Source organism: Triticum dicoccoides, chromosome 4A (assembly GCF_002162155.2).
Source record: "Triticum dicoccoides isolate Atlit2015 ecotype Zavitan chromosome 4A, WEW_v2.0, whole genome shotgun sequence".
Classification (NCBI taxonomy): Eukaryota; Viridiplantae; Streptophyta; class Magnoliopsida; order Poales; family Poaceae; genus Triticum; species Triticum dicoccoides.
The window spans coordinates 177,476,832-177,483,124 of NC_041386.1; positions in this window are offsets into that span (position 1 = coordinate 177,476,832).

Sequence of the window (6,293 nt, forward strand, 5' to 3'; positions counted from 1 at the left end):
CAGCATCGAACGTGTCGGTCATCAGCGAGTGAATCCAGGCTGTAGCACTGGGCTAGCAGGACTCCGGTGAACCGGGCTGTAGCGGGCTAACAGGACTCCGGTATTCATCGCGTGACATTTCCCCGAAGGGACAGACACAGGAACGAAGAAGGACACATGCCGACCAGCCTAAGTGTTCCAGAGCAGTAGCAAGCTACCATGGCTCAGCGGTAACACTAGGAGACATTTCCCGGTAAGAGAGGCTACTAAAGATAAACAACTAGATAGTCAGATCCCACACATACCAAGCATTTCAATCATACACACAATATGCTCGATATGTGCAAATACAACGAAGCATCACAACATGACTCTACGACACAAGTACTTTATTTAAGGCTCAGGGAGCCATACATAACATACACAAAGGTACGGGTCTCACGACCCAACATACAAGTCATACAGTCATACAAACCAACAGCGGAAGTAACTTGTCTGAGTACAGACAACTAGTAAAATAAAAGAGGCTTGGAAAGCCTAGCTATACTACGTGGTCCTTCACAAGCTCAGGGTCACCACCTGGGTCTTTAGCCTACTCGTTGATGTCAACGTCTACATAGAACCCATCAGAAGGGGTTGCAGCGTCTTCTGTAAAAATGTAGATTATAGCAACATGAGTACAAAGGTACTCAGCAAGACTTACATCAGATCCTACATACATGCATGTTATCAAGAAGGGTTGGTGGAGTTATTGCAGCAAGCCAGCTTTGACTCTTGGCTAGGCTATCCTACGATACTCCAACTTGAAATGGTTTTGCGCACACGAGTCCACTACTCACCAATTCAATACACTACCGAGGATTCGCCTCCGTCTTCCTACGGAAGAGCCATCCTCGGCACTCACACTTATCTTGAGGCTTTTAGTAGTTTCCATTTACTTGTCTATGAACTGTATAGGCAACCAAGTAGTCCTTTACCGCGGACGCGGCTATTCGAATAGATTATGATAACCCTGCAGGGGTGTACTTCTTCATACATGTTTCCACCACTTAGCGTTTGCACACGACATGTGCTCGGCAGACTTCAAGCGAAAGCCGACGTGGGTGTAGACCACGACCTACCTAAACACTTAAGCCTCTAGTCCAGGTTTATCGCCTATTCAGGTTCCATCCGCAGGGAGTCCGGCCGAGGTTTCCCATACGGCCCCGAACGATGTGAACAGGGTTCCCGAGATACCTAACGGGTATTCGGTACACCCGGCCACGTACCTACCGCATCACAGCCCACCCCTACGGTCAGCGCTGTCCACGGCCTCCAGTAGGCTACAAACACCAGAAACTACTTGCAACTCCTGGACAGAGAGCTAGGGTGAATAAGAAGTCGAGCGGGGCCATATTTCAGGGCCCAATGCATGGTAGTAGCTGTATCTTAAATCACACATACAGATCTCAGTGCTTAAGGTCGGCTTCAATGAAACAACCCACCATGTACTCCTACATGGCCTCTCATCGATACCTTTACCAAATCGTGTTCATCACACCACTCTCATTACTGACATAATCATTTCACTCTAGCCATCACCCAGATGAACCAGACCTGACACGACTCTAAGCATAGCAGGCATAGCAAGGTAGGAACAACACATACATATGGCTCAATCAACTCCTACACATGCTAGTGGGTTTCATCTAGTTATTGTGGCAATGACAGGTCATGCAGAGGAAATGGGTTCAACTACCGTAGCACACAGCAGTTTGAAACGCGTTGTCTTAATGCAGTAAAAGAGAGCAGGAGCGAGAACATGGGATTGTATCGATATGATCAAATGGTTGGTTGCTTGCCTGATGGTTCGATGCACTGATACGGTTCTTCGTTAGGGTAATCACGGTACTCCTCGGAGGCAGAACCTGCCGCAAAGAACACCGATACACAACCATCACCAAACAATGTGCGACAATATGATGCATGCATGAAACATAGCAATATGAGTGTGTTGGGCTAATGCAGCTAAGACCAGAAGGGTTTGAGCAAATTTGAATCAAAGATTCAAATTTCAAACTCAAACATGGCCCTTTAAAGTGCTTTTCCTTGTTCTGCTTAAAACATCAATTTAACTTGTTTGATCATGCATGAAAATAGTACAGATGGATAGATTGGATTTTTCTGATCATTTTTCATATATAATTTGTCTAATTTGGAGTTACAGAATAAAAGTTATGAATTTTTGAAGTTTAAATAATATTCTGGAATTTCCTGATTTAAATTAAATCCAGAAAATCAATTACTGCGTCAGCCTGACATCAGTGTGACGTCAGCAGGTCAACGGAACAGGTCTGGGTCAAACCTGACAGTGGGTCCCGCATGTCAGGGTGATTATTTTAATTAAAATTTAATTAAAACTAATCCTGTTTAACTAACAGGGTTGGGCCCCACCTGTCATTGACTCAGGGGAGTCAACCAGGGCCCACCCGTGGTCAAAGTCAAAGCCAGCGACGCTGGCGTTTAGCCGCCGGCGAGCCCGACGCGGCGGCGGGAGTGGTTTTGGTTGTTCCGGCCACCAAATGGGTCGCCGAGACCACCGGAGTGGAGCTGAGGACAAACCGCAGCTCTTGGCGGAGTCCGTTGGGGTCGGGGTGGCCGGAGTTGGCGCCGGCGACGACTTTGGCGGCCACCGGGGTTCGGTCGAAGATGAACTTGGCGCTAGAGGGGTCGGTGAGGCTCGTGGAGTGGCTAGCTAGGTGCTGAGGGACTCGGTGAGTAAGATGGACACCATCTTGTGGCCGGAGTGTGGCCGGAAGCACGTCGGCGACGAGATCCGCGGCGGTGCGGGCGTGTGATCCTCGTGCGGTGGCTACACGGCTCAGGAATGAGAGAGAGAGAGGGTCGGAGGAGTAGCTAGGCTCACAGCGCTCTCGTAGAGGCCACCGGCGAGGTCGGGGACGAGCTGAGGCGGCGACGGCGTTGAAGGGGATCTCCGGCGACGGTGAGCTCGGGCGAGGTTGGTGCGGTGGTCTCGGGCCGCACGAGCACACGGGGCTCGGCTAGCTCGATGAAGTAGAGGACGGCGGAGCTTCTGGACAGGGTGGCGCGGCGTGGAGACGACGGAGAGCACGGCTACGGCGGTGGTGCGGCGACGGTGGCATCGGCCATGGCGTGGGAGCGCGAGGGAGAGGAACTGGGGGCGAATGGAGGTGTCCAGGAGGGTCGGGGCACGACGTGGAGCTCGTCCAGGCCATCAGGGCGGCGAGAGGGGGAGGCAGGGCGGCGTGCAGCTGCGTGGCGAGCTGCGGTGCCGCCGCCGTGCACCTTGGCTGCCTGCCTGGCAAGCCAAGCAGCTCGCTGGAGCGGTGGCCGGGCTGGGCCGGCCAGGTGGGCTGGCTGGTGGGCCTGTGGTGGCGCCAGGTAAGTTTTCCCTTTTCTTTCTGTTTCTGTTCTTTTTTAATAATTCTGCAACTTTGTTGAATTAAATAAAATACTTAGGCAACTCCTAAAATCACCAAATTACTCCTGGTCCATAGTTGGATTATTTCCAACATGAAACATTTTAGTTTGGAGATATTTGAGCATTTAAATATTTTATATAATTTTAAATGCCCAAATTCAAATATTTATGACTTAATTCAAAAACCCTAAGATGGCCTAGGAAAATGTGCACCACTTTTGGCAGAGGTTCTGAACCAAGACAAAAATGATGGGCATTTTAGAAGGGCATTTCAGGTTCATTGAAAAGTTTTTTAGTAAACCCTAGTTGGTTTCAGAGGGGACTGGGGGTTCTGTCATCCCCATTTCAAGTTTCTGATGAAAAAGTAGACATGATGCAACACTCTAATGCATGGCTAGCTAGGGTGTGACACACATTGAACTCCTCACGAGAGACCAAGGTTCCCCCATCGCCCGTAGACGAGATCGGATTCACACCGGAGTGTTCCTCCACATCGTCTACGGTATCAACCATACTCTTTGGACGGTAAAGTCCTTAATAAAGAGACGAGGCTCTGATACCAATTGAAAGGATCGATATGGTTGACTAGAGGGGGGTGAATAGGCAACTAACATTTTTTAGCTTTTCTTTAGCAATTTAAACTTTGCATCAAAGTAGGTTGTCTAGATATGCAACTAGGTGAGAAACCTATATGATGCAACACGGATAGGAACACAAGCGAGCAAGATATATGAAACTAATAAGCTTCCACAAGTAAAGGCACGAGATAACCAAGAGTGGAGACGGTGGAGACAAGGATGTGTTATCGAAGTTCTTTCCCTTTGAGAGGAAGTACGTCTCCGTTGGAGCGGTGTGGAGGCACAATGCTCCCCAAGAAGCCACTAGGGCCACCGTAATCTCCTCATGCCCTCACACAATGCGAGATGCCGTGATTCCACTATTGGTGCCCTTGGAAGCGGCGGCCGAACCTTTACAAACGAGGTTGGGGCAATCTCCACAACTCAATTGGAGGCTCCCAACGACACCACGAAGCTTCACCACAATGGACTATGGCTTCGCGGTGACCTCAATCGTCTAGGATGCTCAAACACCCAAGAGTAACAAGATCCGCAAGGGATTAGTGGGGGAATCAAATATCTCTTGGTGGAAGTGTAGATCGGGGCCTTCTCAACCACTCCCGAGCAAATCAACAAGTTTGGTTGGCTAGGGAGTGAGATCGGGCGAAAATGGAGCTTGGAGCAATAATGGAGCTTAGTGGTGGAATAGGTTAGTCAACGGGGAAGAAGGGGACCCCTTATATAGTGTGTGGAAAAGATCCAACCGTTACCCACCAACCAGCCCGCGGCCAGCGGTACTACCGCGCGTGGCCATCGGTACTACCGCAAGGCCACACGGTACTACTACTTGCAACCAAGCGGTACTACCGCACGACTGTGCGGTACTACCGTACCGACCCACGGTACTGCCGCAACCCCAGCACAGAACCGATAAACAGACGCAGAGGAGCTAGGGGCGGTACTTCCGCAAGCGCGGTACTACCCCCCCCCCATGTGGTACTACTGCGAGGCAAAAATCCCAGCCAGGGGAGAAAGGAAACTTCCGTGCCTACTTCCACAAAGAAACGGAAGTAGCAAAAACCCGACACAGTAGTACTGCCGAGGGGCGGTACTACTGCCTGACTGCATAGCGCGGTACTACCGCTCGGCGAACGCGGTACTACCGTGGGGCAAAAATCCCAGCCAGGGGAGAAGGGAAACTTCCGTGCCTACTTCCGCAAAGAAACGGAAGTAGCAAAAACCCGACACAGTAGTACTGCCGAGGGGCGGTACTACTTCCTGACTGCATAGCACGGTACTACCGCTTGGCGAATGCGGTACTACCGTGGGCACCTACGGTACTACCGCGCTACCGCGCGGTACTACCCCGAATGCCCACGGTACTACCGTTGACTTGGGAGCAGTACTACCGCAACCAACAACGGCAGCCAGACAAGGGAGGCAAGAAAACGGAGGAAGCTCCAAGGAAGAAGGAGGGGATAAGAAGGAGACGTGTACGTGATGATTCCACCCAGACCTTTCCAACGCGGACCCCCTCTTAATAGTACGGCTTTCCTACGACTCAAATCCACCAAAAAGAACCGTAGAAAAGACGCCGTCTTCGTCAGTCTTCGAGGGGCACCCAATCGTCTTGTGCCTAGCAAAGAAGTGTCTGGAATACTCATGGCACACGATTAGTCCGCAAATGCGTTGTCATCAATCACCAAAACACTTAGGGATAAATATGTCCTTACAACCGGTTCGTAAGGACCTTTAGTACCGGTTCTGGAACCGACACTAAAGAGTGGGGACTAAAGGTCCCCCCCTTTAGTCCCAGTTCAATACGAACCGGGACCAAAGGCCCACCACGTGGCACGAGGCGCGCCATGGTCTGGGGGACCTTTAGTACCAGTTTTTTTCTGATTTTTTTTAAATAAAGCAAAAACAACCCGCTTACTGGGTCGGCACGGCCTGCATACGACTAGAAACCCAACCTCTAGTTGGGCCAGGATGCAAGCCCGAGCGGCCCAGTGACCCCACAGGGCAGAAGACTCGTAATAGGCCCACAAAGGCCTGCTTAGAGAGGAGCTCGACATGGTAGCCGCGGCGGGGCTTATAAACCGGTGCGAGCTCCTCTCAACTAGCTAGGTGGGACTAAACATTGTGCACTATGGGTGGCAGCGCACCACCTTTAGTACCGGTTGGTGGCTCCAACCGGTACTAAAGGGGGGTCTTTAGTACCGATTGGAGCCACCAACTCGTACTAAAGGCCACCACCTCTTTAGTACCGGTTCGTGGCATGAACCGGTACTAAAGGTTCGCCACGAACCGGTACT